The sequence below is a fragment of the Lactuca serriola genome, chromosome 1 (assembly GCF_051521515.1).
Source record: "Lactuca serriola cultivar US96UC23 chromosome 1, Lser_US96UC23_V15, whole genome shotgun sequence".
Lineage (NCBI taxonomy): Eukaryota > Viridiplantae > Streptophyta > Magnoliopsida > Asterales > Asteraceae > Lactuca > Lactuca serriola.
In genome coordinates, this window is record NC_136408.1 from 228,563,308 (window position 1) to 228,584,526 (window position 21,219).

The 21,219-nt window shown below is 41.4% G+C and overlaps 1 pseudogene; it reads right to left on the reverse strand.

The window, feature by feature from the left end:
* Window positions 1–21,219, reverse strand: part of LOC145066456 (E3 ubiquitin-protein ligase AIRP2-like) — a 50,261-nt pseudogene that overhangs the window by 6,037 nt on the left and 23,005 nt on the right.

A 21,219-nucleotide genomic window follows, 5' to 3' on the forward strand; every position in this document is an offset into this window, starting at 1 on the left:
CGAACTTGGTCAATCTATCTACGATAACCCATATGGTATCAAGCCCACCCAATGTCTTAGGCAGCTTGGTTATGAAGTCCATGGTTATCCGCTCCCACTTCCACTCGGGTATATCCGGCTGCTGAAGTAGTCCTGATGGCTTCTAATATTCTACTTTGACCTTGGCGCAAGTCAGACACTTGCTCACATAAGTAGCAATTTCAACCTTCATGTTTGGCCACCAGTATAACTTTTTGAGGTCTAGATACATCTTATCTGACCCAGGATGGATGGAGTATCGAGTCTTGTGTGCTTCATTCGTTACAACGTCTCGAAACCCATCGAACTTCGGTGTCCAGATTCGGTCCATGAGATAGCGAGCTCCATCATCCTTGACTTCCAAGTTCTTATCCATTCCTCTTAATGCCTCGTTTGCCACGTTTTCTGGTTTCAAGGCTTCTAGCTGAGCATCTTTGATCTGCGTGGCCAGGTGGGAATGGATGGTTATGGTTAAAAATTTTACTCAGCGGCCCAAATATTCTTTCCTACTTAGGGCATCGACCACTACATTGGCCTTGCCCGGGTGGTAGCGAATTTCACATTCGTAGTCATTCAGCAGCTCTACCCATCTTCTTTGCCGCATGTTAAGTTCTTTCTGATTGAGAATATGCTGAAGACTTTTGTGATCAGTGAAGATGGTGCACTTGGTGCCGTAGAGGTAGTGCCTCCAGATCTTTAAGGCGAACACAACTGCTCCCAGCTCAAGGTCGTGGGTGGTATAATTAACTTTGTGTGTCTTAAGTTGCCTTGATGCGTAAGCGATGACTTTCCCTCTCTGCATGAGCACGCATCCGAGGCCTTGCTTTGAGGCATCACAATATACCACGAAGCCATCGGTTCCTTCTGGAAGAGACAAAACCGGTGCGCTACATAGGGCTTGTTTTAACGTCTGGAAAGCGGCTTCTTGTTTATCTTCCCACTTAAATACCACACCTTTCTGAGTCAAGGTGGTGAGTGGTTTGGCGATCTTGGAGAAGTTTTGTATGAATCTTCGGTAGTAGTCGGCGAGCCCTAAAAATTGTCGAACTTCTGTCGGAGTTGTAGGTGCTGACCAATTTTCGATAGCTTTGATTTTAGAGGGATCCACATGTATCCCCTTTTCGCTGACCACATGGCCAAGAAAATTCACTTCTCTGATCCAGAATTCGCACTTAGAAAATTTGGCATAAAGCTTCTCCGCCCTTAGTGTTTCCAAGATTAGCCGAAGATGTTGACGGTGCTCTTCCTCGCTTCGGGAGTAGATTAAAATATCGTCGATGAATATGATCACAAATTTGTCTAAGTAGGGTCGGCACACTCGATTCATCAGGTCCATGAATACCGTCGGTGCGTTCGTTAACCCGAAGGGTATTACTATAAATTCGTAGTGCCCGTAGCGAGTTCTGAACGCAGTCTTGGGAATATCCTCTTCTTGAACTCGTAGTTGATGATAACCCGACCTCAGGTCAATTTTTGAAAATAGCTTGCTCCTTGGAGTTGGTCGAAGAGGTCATCGATTCGGGGTAGGGGATATCGGTTTTTGATAGTGAGTTTGTTTAGCTCCCGATAGTCTATGCACATGCGAAAAGATCCGTCCTTCTTCTTTACAAACAGGACCGGTGCTCCCCAAGGCGAGAAGCTTGGCCTGATGAACCCTTTGCTCAACAGTTCATTCAACTGGCTGGACAGTTCTTGCATTTCTGCCAGTGCTAAGCGGTATGGAGCTTTGGCGACGGGGGTAGCTCCTGGAATTAAGTCGATCCGGAATTCGACTTGTCGTGCGAGGGGTACACCTGGAAGATCTTCGGGGAATACATCGGGGTAGTTACACACCTTGGGAATGTCGTTGATGTCCTTCACCTCTTGTTTCGTATCTACTACGTGGGCTAAAAATGTGTGGTATTCCTTTCGGAGATACTTTTGGGCCTTGATGTAAGAGATGATTTGCAAATTTGAACTGGGTTTGTCGCCATAGATGAAGAGGGTTTCGCCATTTGGCAGATTAAGGTGAACGGCCCTTTCGTAACATAGAATGTCGGCACGATGGGAACTTAACCAATCCATACCAATGATTATATAGAAACATTTTATTGTGACTGGCATCAGGTCTATTTTAAACGAATGGTTGTCTAGAGTGAGGGTACACCCTGAGTATATATCATTAGTGCGCTCTTCTTTCCCATTTGCCATTTCTACTACGTACGTATCTTTTAATGAATGAGGGGTTTGTTTTAGAAATTGTTTGAATTGATAGCTCACAAAACTCCTCTATGCTCCACTATCAAATAGTATGCATGCATATGTGTTATTGAGGAGAAGCGTACCGGTAACCATTGTGGGATCCGTGACTGCTTCCCCATGTCCTATTGCCAGGACTCTCCCTACACCACCGGCATTAGGAGCTTGTGCTTTGGGGCAATTTCTTTTGAAGTGTCCTGCTTCTCCACATCCATAGCAGGTTTGGCTTGCCCCTGCATTAGCAACTTGGTTGATTGGTCGTGCTGGCACTTTACAGAAACGAGCGGTATGCCCCTTCCTGTCGTAGTTTTTGCAGTGCATTTCCCGGCAAGCACCATTGTGGTGGTAGTTGCATTTGTTGCACTTAGGGAGATTTCCAGCGTACTGTTTCGGTGGCGCTGGAGTGGTAGCAGTAGTGGCTGCACGGACATCAACAGTCTATTGCTTCTTGGCGGGGTCCTGCGTCAGTTGTTTCTTTTTATTGTTCCAAAACTTCCTCTTGTTGTTCCCTCCTTTTGTTTGGTCGGTGGTGGCGACCACAGTGCCACGGCTAGCCCGGTGATCGATAAGCTGTTGTGCTAATTCCTTGGCACTTTCAAAGGTAGTGGGTTTTGAGGCCAGTATGCTGTCTTGAATCTTGAATGACAGCCCCCAGAGATATCGCTCCACCTTCTTCTCCTCTGGAGTGACCATTGCTGGATAGAGGAGTGCTAGGTCATTGAAGCGAGCAGTATAAGTTTCAAGATCCGTGCCCGACATCCTGAGGTTCCAGAGTTCTTCTTCGAGTTTTTGTATTTCACCCCTCGGGCAATACTCCTTTAACATCAATGCTTTTAAGTTTTCCCATCCTATGGAGTTAGCCACTGCAGGAGTAAGTGACTTAACTCGGCCGTTCCACCAAGTAAGAGCTTTTCCGGTGAAAGTGAATGCCGCATACTTGACCTTGCTCGCTTCGGGACAAGCACAGATTTCGAAGACGGCTTTGGTCCTTTCGAACCATTGCATCAGCGCGATGACGCCCCCGCTTCCATTGAAAGGATCGGGTTTTCCATTCGTGAAGTCTTTGTAAGAACACTCCTTAGTACGCCCCGTGCTGTCCCCATGATTTGAGTTAGTATTCCTGGATCTAGAACCGCCGGAACCATTTGTACCCATTTGCGACATTTTTGCCACCACGGCTGCTATTACTGCAGCCTAAAACATCACAGGATCAAACTCCGGAGGTGGTGGCGGAGGGGGTGGTGCTGTGTTGCCGGAATGTCTTGGTCTTTTCCTTGGTGGCATGGTTCTGTCATAAATTTTAAAAAAAATGACCAGTCGGTAAGACTTCAATAGTAATAAAGATGTCAAGTGCTACTTGTTTTATCTCAATTGTATTATACCCAACTTTATTGCATTAACAAGTAATTCATAGAAAAGTTTATGCAATTAAACTTATGAATTTAATAATGGTGACTCAAACGGAGTCATGCGTTGGGTTCCGTGTCTGACTCATTCCTAAGATTCGTTCGATGTGTCTTAGTTATGCGTAATTAAAATTTTAATAAAATGTTGATAGTAATGAGTTTACCCTAAGTCCACAACCAAACAAGGAACAAGTCCTAAGTCGGACTCATCATTTCTAGGTCGATTACAGTTTTAATTACACATAACAACGAGGTATACTTAAAATCTTAGAATTATCAGTTGTAAATTGTTTGTAATACCACATAGTAAATCTCATGTCAACATTCAATGAAGTAAAATGCATGCCAAAACCATAGATAGCTTTTTAATACATATTGTTTTGAGGGAGTTTGACCTCATAAGGGTCTACATTACATCAACGCAAAAGATAGTTTGAACAGCACAAAAAGCCCTTTGAATAGTGTAAACAATACTCGCGGCGGGTGGCATCTGGTCCATGGTGGCTTTGAGATGAGGTCGAGGCTCCCTGAAGCTCCGCAATCCGGCATTCGGCCGCGATCACTCTCTCCTCGAGAGCTGCGTGCCTCTCCTGGTACTCCCTTACCTCCGCTCGAGCAGTGGTGAGGTCCTCGATGAGTTGGTCCACTGGATAGAAGTCCCTCTCCAAATCCTTGGTGCGGGCATCGGTGGCTGCCGTAATAGCGCTGAGATTTCGAACCTGGTATGCCATTTCCCTACTCTGGTTCCCCAAGTTCGTGATGTGTTGGACCATAACGGGGAGGGCTCTGTCAGCCGGTCCCCCATGGCTGAGGTCATAGTAACCACGTTGGTCGCCATATGGTGACGGCTGGCACTGTTGTCGGCTCCACCTTTCGATTATTGTTGCCCAACGGGGCTCATGCCCGTTGTGCCCCCAACGGTTTGCAGGTACCCTCGTGATGTAAGGGGGGTTGAAAACTTCTGGCTCTTCTTCACTTTCATCCTCGTCCATTTCTATTTCGACGTCTTCTTCTTCTTCTTCTTCTTCTTCGGGTTCTTCTTCGGGATCTTCTTCGATTGGTTCTTCGGGCTCTTCTTCGATCCAGCCGGGATTTCCCTGATTGGGAAAGTACGGGTCTCCTGGTAGGTGAAATCCTGCCATGGCGTCTGCACGAGAAAGGGGGGGGGGGTAAGAAGCACATAATGGATATTAATAATACTGCGCTATAGCAATATACAAATACTCCTATAGTATTTTAAATGTTTAGATTTGGTTCTTAGAGCGTTCCTTGCAGAGTGGAGTTAGTGTTGGTGATTTGTTATCATCAATGTTATTTAAGTGTAATAGGGATTACTTTGTTGACTAAAATGATCTTGATAAATATTAAACAAGTAAGGAAGGTGTGGAGTACACACTTGTTTAAGTTTGATCAAGTATTAAAGTATACTGTCATTTAGGGGCGAAGCCCCTGAACGAACGGGGGTCCGGGGGCAGCACCCCTGGGAGCGGGGTCCAAGGGGCAGAGCCCCTTGCTGGGGTGTATTGCTATATTAAAAATGCATCAGAAAATCCAAATTTTGAATATTTGACCCGGTTTTGACTTTGAATTAATCTTTATACAAAACCCGGATTTATGACAGTTTTTATTGTTGAGAAAAATTGTTATATGACAGTTTTGACAGTTTTTCGGATAAGACAGGTTTATAACCAATTTTAGTCATTTTTTCTGGTACTCACGAAATTACACCATCTCAATCTCTCTTTCTTTTCTCTCTGATTTTATCTGAGTCTTATCCAATTGAGATTTGGGAGTACCACCCAAATACTTCGATTTGAAAGTGATTATCACGATTCTCAGATTTCCAAGTGCCACTAAACCATATTTCTAACAGTTAGGTTATTAGACTTGTTGCCCATTACGACTATCCCCCAGTGAGCGTAAGTCACTTCTCGGATGAATATAGTTGATCAGGCTATATCCTTTGCAGAACTGATTACACATGCCAAGGAATACTCGTAGTGTTCAACTCCTCTTCTTTCACTTTATGTTCTCCCTAGTTATGACACTATGCTAGCATGTAATGTATGTATGTATGCTTTAACAGGAAGACTATTTATTTTCTAAAAGTCTATTCAATTGAGAAATATTTAAAATCAGAGACTTTTAGTCCCAAATGTGTTTATAGTTTGTATATCTTATGTGGTTTGATATACTTAATTCACTATAAACCGTGCTCTGATACCAATCTGTCACACCCCCAAACCAATGATGGCGGAAACGTCCAGGGGTGGAGGACTTCATGTATAGTATCATAAAAACAATGGCAATAGTGATGAAAGTAAACAAACCAACCTATATATATATATATATATATATATATATATATATATATATATATATATATATAATTGAAAGAGTTACATCATTGTATGCATTACATGTTTCAAAATCAATTACTATATGTTGACAAAATATGAAATGTTTGACGCCTTAACGTCCATCCTCCAAATGCACTTGATATTCCCGCTTAGTGATTTCCTGAGAATACAAGTTGTTTGAAAGAGTGTCAACACAAAGGTTGGTGAGTTCACAAGCTTTTGTATACAATAATGAAAAATCTTGTTTAGCAAATGTATGGTTGTTTCTAGAAAATTCCAATCTCTTCCTTAAAAAAAATGTGTAATGTAGTCTTATATCCAAAGACCGAAACGTATAAGCAACCTTCCTTATTTACAGAAAATAATATGAGTTTAATTCAACATAAACGCGTATGATGTTAATGAGTTTTCCGTAAATTCTTATGTTTGTTAATACTTTCTGTGAGTTATTATAACCATACTATGACCTAGTTGGCCTGAAAACGACGTTCTTTAGGCGTCGGAATTGTTATGACATTTGTCACCTCAGACCTGTCGGTCTAGCTGTTGCATGCAGCTCGGGTGTGGGTTTGTCAAACCCAATATAGATCTATATACAACTATCACGCTCTCCCTCCAGGAGACTTTGGTTACAATACAGGACTTATAAGCAATGTGAAGCGAATGTCTCACAAAGTCATTAACGAATTTACATGTAGCGTAATGAAAGTTCCCTTTTGTATAAATGTACCCATTTGAAGTATATGTATTGTGTAATGTATCATAAACTATACCTATTATAGTTTATCAAAATAAGGGTAGTAATAGTAATGTACATAAACTATACTTAACATAGTTAAATCAAACGCTTGTATGTATTGGATGTACTTGATCATAACACCTTGTTATTTCTATGCTTTATCTAGCAAAATCCATTTATTAACTGATGTATATATATATATATATATATATATATATATATATTAAGACACAAATGTCCTATATTGTAATAACACATAATCACATAATGATTTATACCTTGCTCAACATGTTACAAGGTGAAATGAAATTGATAGTGTTTTTCTGTTGATAACATTTTCTGTAACTGTTATTAGAAAATTTGTAGAAAAATCATAAAATGTCCACACCAAGTTCCGTAAATTCTGAGAGTTTGGAAAATGAGTCTAGTTTCTTCCTAAATTTTCCCATAATTTTTAGTGACTTCTAACTTGTGTGAACAAGTCCATGATCACAGACTGGTCCGGATTGATGTTTAAAATGATGGACAGTTTTGTAAAAATCACCATAATTTGTAGAAAAATTGTATGGAGATGTGCAAGTAGTCATTTTAAAGCTAAAACCTTGAACTACATGCACCTAAAACAGTTTTGAAAACTAAAATGTTTAAGTTGTCCAAAACAGTCCGTGAATGAGGTGTAACTTTTCTGATTAAAGTTGTTAGAAGAAATTTGTTATGTTCTTGATGATTTAACTTGTATTTTCTCCCTTAAAACTTAAGAAAATATGAAATTGTTGGGGTATGAACTCACCTTGAGTGATGTCATGGGATTGATGTTGAAGGAGAGAAGTGTTCAACTCAAGAACACTTGAAGGATCACAAGCTTTTGTATACAATTATGAAAAATCTTGTTTAGAAAATGTACGGTTGTTTCCAGAAAATTCCAATCTTTTCCTCAAAAAAATGTGTAATGTAGTCTTATATCCAAAGACCGAAACGTATAAGCAACCTTCCTTATTTACAGAAAATAACATGAGTTTAATTCAACATAAACGCGTATGATGTTAATGAGTTTTCCGTAAATTCTTATGTTTGTTAATACTTTCTGTGAGTTATTATAACCATACTATGACCTAGTTGGCCTGAAAACGACGTTCTTCAGGCGTCGGAATTGTTATGGCATTTGTCACCTCAGACCTGCCGGTCTAGCTGTTGCATGCAGCTCGGGTGTGGGTTTGTCAAACCCAATATAGCTCTATATACAACTATCACGCTCTCCCTCCAGGAGACTTTGGTTACAATACAGGACTTATAAGCAATGTGAAGCGAATGTCTCACAAAGTCATTAACGAATTTACATGTAGCGTAATGAAAGTTCCCTTTTGTATAAATGTACCCATTTGAAGTATATGTATTGTGTAATGTATCATAAACTATACCTATTATAGTTTATCAAAATAAGGGTAGTAATAGTAATGTACATAAACTATACTTAACATAGTTAAATCAAACGTTTGTATGTATTGGATGTACTTGATCATAACACCTTGTTATTTCTATGCTTTATCTAGCAAAATCCATTTATTAAATGATGTGTATATATATATATATATATATATATATATATATATATATATATATATATATATATATATATATATATATATATATATTAAGACACAAATGTCCTATATTGTAATAACACATAATCACATAATGATTTATACCATGTTGATAACATTTTCTGTAACTGTTATTAGAAAATTTGTAGAAAAATCATAAAATCTCCAAACCAAGTTCCGTAAATTCTGAGAGTTTGGAAAATGAGTCTAGTTTCTTCCTAAATTTTCCCATAATTTTTAGTGACTTCTAACTTGTGTGAACAAGTCCATGATCACAGACTGGTCCGGCTTGACGTTTAAAATGATGGACAGTTTTGTAAAAATCACCATAATTTGTAGAAAAATTGTATGAAGATGTGCAAGTAGTCATTTTAAAGCTAAAACCTTGAACTAAATGCTCCTAAAACATTTTTGAAAACTAAAATGTTTAAGTTTTCCAAAACAGTCCGTGAATGGGGTGTAACTTTTTCTGATTAAAGCTGTTAGAAGAAATTTGTTATGTTCTTGATGATTTAACTTGTATTTTCCCCCTTAAAACTTAAGAAAACATGAAATTGTTGGGGTATGAACTCACCTTGAGTGATTTCATGGGATTTATGTTGAAGGAGAGAAGTGTTCAACTCAAGAACACTTGAAGGATCACTTTGAAGATTCAAGGATCTAGCATAATTAATGATGGATTTGTGCAAACAATCAATGATTTGTGTAAAATGAAGTGTAATAATCATAATAAGGGTGATGAAACTTACCAATAATGAGAGAAAGTTTGAAGATCAGCCCTTAAATCTCGAATTTGGAGTGGGGGAATTTGAGAGAAAAGTGATGCTTGATACTTGGAGAAAATGGGGAAAATGTGTGAAGTGAAGAGTGAAAGAAGGTTCTCCAGCTCTTTTTGGACGTGAGTTGCTGGGAAAATGAGTGGGGTAAGGCCTTGAGGTGACTAGGAGTGGGGAGGAGTACAAGAATTGGTCAAAGGAATGGGTATGGGGTGGTTGTTTGTGTCAAATATTATGGCAAGATCCACACTCCACCCCAAGATCCCACTTAAAAGATTTTATTCTCAAATAAATATTTTTATGAAAATATGCCGAAATTATGATTATTTAGGGTCTTATAATTTAAAAAATGATTTCTGGAGAAAATCCCGCGTTAAAATAATTAGAAACGGACTTAAAATGAAGGAATGATCGAAAATCGGGTGAAAAAAGGGGTGAAATCCGAAGTTCAGGCGAAATCTTGGTCATCAGCAGCCTAAAACTGAACAGCGGGTGCGGATCCGGGGGATGAAGTTGCGGTCCGAGGGTCCTATCGTGGGCGTGGCTGCGGCTGGCTGCTGCGGCTCGCACGCTGCGGTTCCAACCCAAGAGGGTCCGGCCTCTAAGAGGCTTCGGCCCTAGGGGGTGGTTCCGGGTCCTTTGGGGTATTTTACCCGTTCTAACCTCGCTTTAAGCGATTTTTGACACGGTTAAGGGTCGGGACGGCTCAAATGATCAAAATAACTCCAAAGGGGTTTTGAGAGAGATTTGGGAGATATTTCACATTCTTGGAGAGATTTTAGATAGAGAGAGATAGAGTGAAATTGGTTGAGAGAGGTTTCGTGTGTGACACTTGTGAGTGTCTGGCTTCGCAACGCAAGGTCCGTAAACCCCGTTAAGCCATGATTTAGTGTCGTACACACTCCCGATGAGCGTGAAATGGCATGTTATCTCTTTGTCTCTGAGTTCAGCATTTCTAAGGCTACGGAAATCAAACACACAAATTTCCAACTGATGATTTCTCATTAAAATTGCGCAATGAGTAGTAATTCCATAACGTAGACCCTAATACACAAATCGGGTCGATCGGTTTGACTTGTTGACTTTGACTTAACTTGAAATTGACGATTGTCACATCGAGCTTGAGCATCATTCACAGTCCATCTGAGGTATAAGGCTCATACCTTGTTCATTACTAAGCTAGATCTCTTCTTGAAGGAAATTAGGGCTTCTAGGAGCCATTCTTGGCAACCAAACATGATTGCAAGCGTGGCTGGAGGCTAAGGCTTCAGATCCAAGGTCATTAAGGGACCTTAAGGCATAAAGTAGCTGTCTTTGAACCCATTGAAAGCCCCATGCATATTAGGAGCCCCTTTTTGAGCCATTTGATGTCACACCCCCAAACCAAGGATGGAGGAAACGTCCGGGGGTGGAGGACTTCATGTACAGTATCACAACAACGTGTATAATAGTGCTCAAAGTAAATACAACCATCATAAATATAATTGAAAAAGTTACACCAAAGTATATGTTTACATGTTTCAAAATCAATTACATTATGATGACAACAATAAATTGTTGACGGTTTAACGTCCCATCCTCAAAGCGCTGAAGTTTTCTTGTTTCACTGATTTCCTGAGAATACAAGTAGTTTTGAAAAAGTGTAAACAATTAAGTTGGTGAGTTCATAAGAGTTTTGTTTGCAGTAGAAACCGTTTTCCTTACAAAATCGATAGAGTTTGAATTCCAGAAAATCCAATATTTTCATAGTTAAGTGTGAACAAAATATTTCTATATGATGTGTTAATGAGCCCTAGAATGACCCATAGATTTCCCCTATAACCGTCCAGCGTATATAAGTTATGAAAGATTTAAGTTAGATAAAATGTTGAATATAGTGGGTCTGCCCTAGGTCCACAACCCAACGAGGAACAGGAGATGAGGCGGGCCCACCAATTCTAAGCCAATCGAGACTAAATCCATATACGACTCTAGCATATACGCTCAACGCTTATATTTGAAGTCTAACAATTCTAGATGAAATAGAGTTTTAATATCATAATAACTACTTTATGTGAACCTGGTACTTTTATATAAAAACCCGGTACTTTGTATCTGTACCCCTTTTTGTATAAAAACTCGGTACTTTGTATCTAAACCCGGTACTTTGTATCTGTAACTCTTTTGTATAAAAATCCGGTACTTTGTATCTGTACCCCTTTTTGTATAAAAACCCGGTACTTTGTATTTGTATCCCTTTTTGTATAAAAACCCGGTACTTTATATTGTACCCCATTTATATGAAAACCCGGTACTTTGTAATGTACCCATTTCCATGTGAAAAACTTTTGTAATGTAAATGATTATAAACTATACCTATTATAGTTTATCAAAATGTTTGAAATGTATATGCAACCTAACTATACTTATTATAGTTTAGTATGTTTATTTGTGGTGTTTAAGAATCCTTTCTATGTAAGTCAAATGTGTAGTACTATATAGCTATGTTTATCTTGCTTTGTTCTGTACCAATGGTTATGATGGAGGATTCTTATAAATTTAATAAGTAATTTCCTATTATATAAATATACCACTACAAGAAATACATGTAATATATGAAGTCATCAAAGATTTAACACTTTGCTTTGCATGTTACAAAGTGTTTTGAAAGTTATAAGCTGTTAACTTAACCTTTCTGCACTGTTTTAGAAAAATCATACGAAGTCGAAAACTAGATCCGTAAATTCTGAGAGTTCCTAAAATGAGTATAGTTTACTCATAATTTTTATCATGATTTTTGGAAGCCTTTAACTTGTATTAAAATGCTCATATTCACAGACTGGTCCGAATTTGTGTTTGAAAAGACAGGCTGTTTTGTAAAAATCACCATAAATTGTAGAAAAATCGTGTGGAGATGTACAAGTAGTAATTTTAAAGATAAGAACGGGAACTACTTGCACCTAAAACAGTTTTGAAAACTAAAATGTTTAATTTGTCCAAAACAGTCTGTGAATGGAGTCCAACATTTCTGATGAAAGCGGTTAGAAAATTTTAGTTATGTTCTTGGTGTTTTAACTTGTATTCCCCCCTAAAAACTTGAGAAAACATGAAAATGTAGGGTTATGAACTCACCTTGAGTGATTTCAGTAGATGGATGATGGAGAAAAGAAGTGTTCAACTCAAGAACACTTGTGAGATGCTTGAAGATTTGAGGAGCTAACAACAAATATGACGATATTTGTGTAAGCAATCTATGATTTGAGTAGAAGGAAGTGAAATAATCACAAGGAGGATGAATTATACTTACCAAGAGAAGAATAAAGCTTGAAAATCAGCCTTGGAGTCTTGAATTAGAGAGAAAAGTTTGAGAGAAAAGTTGTGTTGTATTTTTGGTGAAATGAGAGCAAGTGAAAGAAAATGAGGAGAGAGGATGAATGTCCAGCTCTCAAAAACGTGGGAATGACTTGTGAGTGAGGTAAAAAGGACAAGGAAGTGACAAGGTATGGTGGGGAGGAGTGTGGGTTAGTCATGGAGTGGATATGGTGGTTGCTTGTGTCATAATACAAAGAAAAGTCAACACTCAACCTTTATACTTCACCCACTCTTCTTGGATAAGGTTTTATCCCCAAAACGTGATTAATCATTATTTAAGGGGTCTTATATGTTAAATTAAAGTTTTGGGTGAAAATCTCATGTTAAAACAATTAAAAACGGGCCTAAAACGCAAAACTAGTCGAAAACCGGGAGAAAAGGAGCTTCCAGCGAGACCTCTCGGTCCTAGGCCAAACTTCGGTCCCATCTAATGCTGAGCCGGAAGCGAAATGGAGCGAACCGGAAGTAAGGGGTGAAGGCGAAGGGTTCGGTCCGAAGTCATCAGGAGCGAAATAGACCGAAGATAGTCAGAACCGAAATGGACCGAAGTGAACAGTAGTTTCGGGTTCGGCCTTGTGCGAGGTTCGGGCCCGAAGGGAGGGTTCGGTTCCGAGAGGACCTTCGGGTTCGGGTCCAGGAGCCTTCTGTCACACCCCCAAACCTGAACGGCGGAATCGTTCGGGGGCGGAGGACATCATATTCAGTATCATAACAGTTCATAGAAAGGAAAGTACACACCACCATAATATAAATATGTTTGAAAAGTTTACATGATTGTAGGTGTTACATGTTTGCAAAAGAAATCAAATATAAAATGGTGATCCAAAATATGTTACTAACGCCAATGCGTTAGTCTTCAGAAGTAGTTGCTACCTGGCTAGCGGTTTCCTGTGAATACAAGTTATTTCAAAGAAAAAGTGTCAACATTTAAGTTGGTGAGTTCATAAGTAGTGTTTTGAGAAGATGTATGCCATTCGAAAGTGTTTGCATGTTTTCCAGAAAAACCCTTATTTTCTTATTAAAGTATGCAATGCATATGAATGTTCGTGATGTAAATTGCAACTAATTGTACCAAGAAAATCCCTTATTTTCCTATTAGTTGTTTGGTTTGTATACAGGAAAAACCCTTATTTCCCTGACATAACTGGCAGTCTCTAAGACCGAAAATCGCAAGCAAGCGACGTGTTTGTAAGTTGTGTCATAGTTTTACATAGTAAAGCTATACGAAGACCGCACTTATTAGATGAAGAATAGTTTTAATGACTACTCGTTCATAAAAGCATAATACCATAATAATTGTATATCCGATGAGTTTTATAACCATACTAAACATAATATGCCTGTAGCGACGTTCTTCAGGCGTCGTAGCGTTATGACAACTGTCACCCCAAAAGACGGACTGTAGCTAACAGTCAGGGCGCGGGATCATGACTTCCCGTATAGATCTATACACATTTGACACGTTCTCCGAACGGGAGACTCTGGTTATAGACAGGACTTGCAGCATTATTTTCTAATAAAGAAAGTAACGTTTGAAGATATACACGACTCATGGATTCTCAACTAAGTCTGTATTAAAGTAGTAGTTTGGATGCAAAGTTTAACTTCTTTCACAATGTTTGACAAAGCATAAATCATAAATTCTTTGAATGCATAAAATGATTTAGTAAAGAATGTTACCCTTGATATGATGTATTTGTATGTAAACGTATAGATAAAACATATTTCTATATATAAACATATTGTATCCCAAGAGGGTAAAGCTGTGTTGTGAGGTGTTTTGCATCATAATAACTTCATAAGATAGTTAAAACAACAGTATGAAAAGTATAGCAAAAGATCGGTGTTTCACACGATTTTAGTCGTGTGTTTACTTGTATTCCTCCCCAAAAAGAGTATAAAACATTTAAAATGTATTTAAAGAGTGTTCGAAGGGGATATGAACTCACTTGATAGTTTGAAGATTGTGAGGTGGAAAACCGAGCAGAGTTTCGTCTCGGGAAACTGATTTTTCTTGGGATTCTCGGGAATCTCGGGAGTGGAATCGGCCTTCGGGACTTGAGCCAAAAAGACCAGAGCTTCGGGTTTGAACGGACACGGAAAACGAGGAAATGCTGAGAGAGAGAGAAGAGAAATGAACCCTTTCTTTGGAAACCCTCGCATTCTATTTATAGGAAGGCAAGTCTGCCTCGGTACGCGGGGCGTACGCTCGTACGCGCTGCGTACGCGTACGTCATGCATGACCGAAGCCTCGACTGCTTCGGTTCGGATGGGACGGGTTCTTGGGTTATCGGGTCGGATGGGACGGGTTGCTGGGGAGGTGGGTCGGATGGGACGTCGGGTCGGATGGGACGTCGGATCGGACGGGTCGGACGGGTCGGACGGGTCGGCTTCCTCGGATATGGCGACGTGGACGATCCGAGGCCAATCCTCTCGGTTACGCGGTGCGTACAGGAGTACGCAGCGCGTACTTCGGAGAAGGACGCTGACTCCTCTTCGGATAATATCCGAATTTTGAATTAAATAATTAATTAATTTATTTAATAAACTTCAAAAATCCATATCTTCTTCATACGAACTCCGTTTTCGATGGTCTTTATATCCACGCGTAGGTGAGACTACGATCTACAACTTTCGTTTAGACTCCGTTGGCAAATTCCAAAATTATTTTTATTATTTATTTTATAACTAATCGTTTTTAAGGAATTTCTTTGAAAAATCATAGCTTCCTCATGCGAAGTCAGATTCGGACGTTCTTTTTGTGTACGCTCACGGTTTAATGTTATCTACGACTTTCATTTAGATACCTAAGGCTAAATGTTATCGTATTGAAACTTTGCGTTTTTCGTTTGATCGGTGTTGTCGGTTTTGACAGAAATCTTAGAATGGTCATAGCTTCTTCGCCATAACTCAGATTTTAGTGTTTCTTTATTTATTTGGAACCTTTAAGACGATATCTACTACATAGCGTACTCCAAATCAGAGCTTTTGAACAATTCATTTATCGATGATATTCCCATTACATTCAAAAGGGGTTACAAGACTCGGTTTATAATGCCCGGGATAACGGGTTGTTACATCATCCCCCCGTTAAACGGAATTTCGTCCCGAAATTTAATACAAGGTAAGAGTTTTAGGGGCTGAGGAAGAGATGCGGATACTTCTGTAGCATTTGGTCTTCCCGTTCCCATGTGAATTCGGGTCCTCTCTTAGCATTCCATCGAACTTTTACTATTGGAATGCGACTCTGTTTGGTCCTTTTAACTTCCCTATCCATGATCTCGACGGGTTCTTCCACAAAGTTGAGATTTTCGTTTAACGCGATTTCATCGAGTGGAATTACAAGTGTTTCGTCGGACAAACACTTTTTCAGGTTCGACACGTGGAGTACTGGATGCACTTTGTTAAGCTCGATTGGAAGTTGGAGTTTGTAGGCCACTGGACCAACTCTCGAAATGATTTCGAAGGGTCCAATGTACCTGGGATTTAGCTTTCCGCGCTTCCCAAAGCGTATCACGCCTTTCCAGGGTGAGACCTTCAGTAGCACACGGTCGCCAATCTGGAATTCCAAGGGTTTACGTCTCCTGTCGGCATAGCTCTTTTGCCTATCCCTTGAGGACTTCAGTCGTTCTCGTATTTGCACGATCTTTTCGGTAGTTTCTCTGATGATCTCTGGACCAGTAAGGGTGCTTTTAGTGACTAGACCTTTTGCCAATTGGGTGTCGCCCACTTCCGTCCAGCACAGGGGTGATCTGCACTTACGGCCGTAAAGGGCTTCGAACGGAGCGGTCTTGATACTAGTATGATAACTATTGTTATAAGAGAACTCGACCAAAGGCAAGTGAATATCCCATGCCTTGCCAAAGTCGATTACACATGCTCGCAACATGTCTTCCAAGGTTTGGATCGTCCTCTCACTCTGTCCGTCAGTTTGAGGGTGGTATGCTGTACTCATGTCCAACCTCGTTCCCATGGATTTTTGCAGTGATTGCCAAAATCTGGAAGTGAACCTGCTGTCTCTATCTGAGATGATTGACATTGGTACCCCATGAAGTCGTACGATCTCCCGGATGTAGGTTCTTGATAGTTTTTCCATCCTATCGGTTTCCTTGATAGGTAAGAAATGGGCTGATTTGGTTAATCTGTCGACGATTACCCAAATAGTATCTTGGCCACTCTGAGTTTTGGGCAGTTTGGTTATGAAGTCCATGGAAATCTGCTCCCATTTCCACTCAGGTATATCAGGTTGTTGGAGTAGGCCTGAGGGTTTTTGGTGTTCTATTTTTATTTTGGCGCAAGTTAAACACTTGCTTACATACGTAGCGATCTCCGCTTTCATGTTTGGCCACCAGTAGAGTTGCTTGAGATCTAGATACATTTTGTCTGACCCTGGGTGTACGGAGTATGGGGTCCTGTGTGCCTCGCTCATAACTACCTCTCTGAATCCCCCAAACTTTGGTGTCCAGATCCGGTTCATGAGGTAGCGTGCTCCGTCACTCTTGATTTCTAAGTTCTTGTCCATTCCCCTAAGGGCCTCACTTGCCACGTTTTCGGGTTTCAAGGCCTCTAATTGAGCTTCCTTGACTTGCGTTGATAGGTGCGAATGGATTGACATAGCTAATGACTTCACTCTCCGGCCTGAGTACTCCTTTCGACTAAGGGCATCGGCTACTACGTTTGCCTTTCCCGGATGATAGCGAATATCGCATTCGTAATCACTGAGTAGCTCGACCCATCGCCGTTGTCTCATGTTGAGCTCCTTCTGATCGAAAATGTGTTGTAAGCTCTTGTGGTCGGTAAAGATAGTGCTCTTCGTTCCATACAAGTAATGTCTCCAGATCTTCAGGGCAAACACTACTGCTCCTAGCTCAAGATCGTGGGTCGTGTAGTTAACCTCATGTGTTTTCAACTGTCTCGAGGCGTAGGCGATGACCTTACCTCGCTGCATCAGAACACATCCGAGTCCTTGGTTTGATGCATCGCAATAAACTACGAAGTCTTCTATTCCTTCGGGAAGGGATAGTACTGGTGCGGTGCACAAGGCTCGTTTGAGCGTTTGGAACGCTCTTTCTTGTTTCTCTTCCCAGTCAAAGGCCACACCTTTCTGGGTTAGGGTTGTAAGAGGCTTCGCTATTCGTGAGAAGTTCTGAATGAACCTGCGGTAGTAGCCAGCGAGACCTAGAAATTGGCGAATTTCTGTAGGAGTCTTCGGTGCTGACCAGCTCTCAATGGCCTTAATTTTGGATGGGTCCACGTGGATTCCCTCTTCGCTTACCACGTGTCCTAAGAATTCGACTCTTCGGATCCAAAATTCACATTTCGAGAACTTCGCATAAAGTTTCTCTTTTCGTAATATCCCTAGAACTTGTCGCAGATGATCGCCATGCTCTTTCTTACTTCGGGAGTAGATCAGGATGTCGTCAATGAAAACGATGACGAACTGATCCAAGTAAGGTCGACATACTCTATTCATCAGATCCATGAAGACTGCGGGCGCATTGGTCAATCCGAATGGCATCACCACGAACTCGTAATGTCCGTAACGAGTTCGGAAGGCGGTCTTCGGCACATCCTCCTCTAGCACTCGTAACTGGTGATACCCGGATCTCAGATCAATCTTAGGAAAATAGTTCGCCCCTTGCAGTTGGTCGAATAGATCATCTATGCGCGGTAGAGGATAACGATTCTTGACCGTCAGTTTGTTGAGTTCTCTGTAGTCGATGCACATTCTGAACGATCCATCCTTCTTTTTCACAAACAACACGGGTGCTCCCCATGGTGAGAAGCTCGGTCTGATGAATCCTTTTCCCAGTAGTTCATTCAGTTGACTGGATAGCTCCTGCATCTCTGCCGGGGCTAATCGATAGGGTGCTTTGGCTACTGGGGTAGCTCCGGGAATCAGATCGATTCTGAATTCGACTTGTCTTACGGGTGGTATCCCTGGAAGGTCCTCGGGAAATACATCGGGAAAATCGCATACGTCGGGCACATCCTTGATGTCCCGGACTTCGCGTTTCACGTCTACAACGTGTGCAAGAAATGCGTGACACTCCTTTCGTAAGTGCTTCTGAGCTTGGATACTTGAGATGATTCTAAGAGTGGTACTAGGTTTGTCGCCCAAGACGAGGAAGGTTTCGCCGGTTGGCAGATTAAGGCGAACGGCCTTATCGTAACATAGAATGTCCGCACGATGTGAACTCAGCCAATCCATGCCAATGATGACATCGAAGCTCTTAATCGAGACTGGCATGAGGTTGATTTGAAAGGGATTATCGTTTAGGGTTAGGGTGCAGTTTAAGTATATCTCTTTAGTGCCTTCAGTTTTCCCGTTGGCCATTTCTACTATGAACGGTTCACTTAATGATTGTGGTATTGGTTTTAGCATGCTTTTAAAGTCGTGACTCACAAAACTCCTTTCCGCTCCACTATCAAACAAAATGCATGCATACGAGTTATCGAGAAGAAACGTACCCGTAACAACAGTAGGGTCCGCAATGGCTTCATCTTGTCCCATTGCGAAAACTCGGCCTCTCCCGCCGATATTCCTGTTGTTTGCCTTCGGGCAGTCCTTGCGGTAGTGCCCTGTGCTCCCGCACTCAAAGCAAGCGCGGCTTGCTCCGGTATTAGCAGTGGGGGCGGATTGTTGGGTTGGCTCCTTGCAATAGCGGGCTGTATGACCCTTCTTATTGCACCTGGTGCATTGAAGGCCATGACAGAGACCGTGATGGTGGAAGTTGCACTGGTTACATTTCGGTAGCTTTCCATTGTATGAACTTGTGGGGGCAGAGTTGGTAGGTACAGTAATGGCGTGGGTCGCTATCACTTGTTGTTTCTTAGGGTTCTCCTGGAGGATTTGTCCCCTCCTCTTGTTCCAAGTTCTACTCTGTCCCTGAGCCTCCCTAGGTGGATTTGCGGCTGTCGTGATGGTACTCTGTTTTGCTCCGTGATCGATGAGTCGTTGCGCCAGGCGTTTAGCGCTGTTGTAGGTGATAGGGTTGGAGGCTAGAATATGCCCTTGAATCTGGGGTGACAACCCCCAAATGTACCTTTCGACCTTCTTTGATTCTGGGTTGACCATGGTAGGGCACAAAGCAGCGAGATCGTTGAACCTAGCTGTGTAAGCGACTAGGTCAGACCCGACCATTTTCAAATTCCAGAGTTCCTGCTCAAGCTTTTGCACTTCACCTCTTGGGCAGTATTCTTCCAGTAGTAGTACCTTCAGTTCTTCCCAACTCATGGCGTTAGCGACAGTGAGCGTCACTGAGTTCACATGGCTTTTCCACCAAGTGAGGGCTCGATCTATGAAGGTGCAAGCAGCGAACTTAACCTTGCTTGTTTCTTGGCACGAGCAGATCTCGAAGACCGTTTCGGTCTTTTCGAACCATTGCATTAGTGCAATGACTCCTCCTGTTCCATTAAAAGTTTTTGGTTTAGCGTTAGAGAACTCCTTGTAGGTACATTCTCTTCCTTGGCCATGACCAGTGCCATGATTTGGATGATTCGTGCTGCTTCCCGCCCCTCCATTCCCTTGGGAGTTTATTTGCGAGAGGGCTGCGGTTACCGCTGCTGTGATAGCAGCCTGAACCATTGCCGGATCATAAGCTGGTGGTGGAGGTGGTGGTGGGGTTGCGTTGGTACGTGCTGATCTACGAGGAGGCATTGCTCTGTCAAAAGGAAAAATGAGATATTATGAGTTTTGGTGGTTGTGAGTTGAATGGTATTGAGTTAACTACCTTAAATAGATTAAGAATTTGGTTTGATCAACAATGGGTTTTGAGCTTGATTTATTAATAACGTTTGAATGGATGCACTTATGAGTTGAACGGAAACACATATTTAAAACCAGAAAAGGGGGGGGGGGTATGCCCTATATATATATAACATATAGTTGTGTTACATCCGAGTTTAGACAAAACTTTGTGACCTTTCTAAAGGTCTCCGATTACAGAAAGTTTTAACGAAAAGAAAATTCTTATCCGAAGTCCTAATTTATAACAAAATTTGAAATCCTGGCAGGCACTACTTGCGACGTAGGTTGCGCTTGGAGCTTGACTCCGCATCTGATTGCTTCGATTCCATTAGGCGTCGATCAAAAGCGGCTTGTTGCTCCCTTAACTCGGCTAGGGCTGCAATTATCTGTGCCTGAAATGCCTCAGACTGGAGTTGGACATTATCTTGTATCTTGTCCAGCCTACGGATATCGGAAGTGTGAACCTGCACTTCCACGTTGATATCCCGGAGTCGGCTTGCTTGTACTCCGGACTGATAGGACTGATTGGCTAACTTACCAACCATTACCGGGAGTGCTCGATCAGCCGAACTGCCACCGCGGACATCGTAGAAGTCCCGACACATGCCGTAGGGAGGGCGTATGCCTTGTTGTTGGCTCCAATGATGTAGGTGACTTCCCCAGACGGGAGTGGGTCCTTGGAAGTTCCTCACATGGACAGGAGGTTGAATGGGTGGTGGATCGATCACTTCAGGTTCTGAGTCAGTACCGGAGTCATCACCCAATTCTATGGGTTCCTCATCCTCTTCTGGATCATCTTCGATCCATCCTCCGTTGCCTTGGTTGGGAAAGTAGGGGTCATTGGGGTGGTGAAATCCAGCCATTTGACTGTACGAGAAATAGGGTCATAAGAATTGAATAAAGTCGGAACATGCAAAACATGTAGGTTAGTTTAAATAGCAATTACTCCTATAGCATTTAAATTATTGTGTTTGATTCTA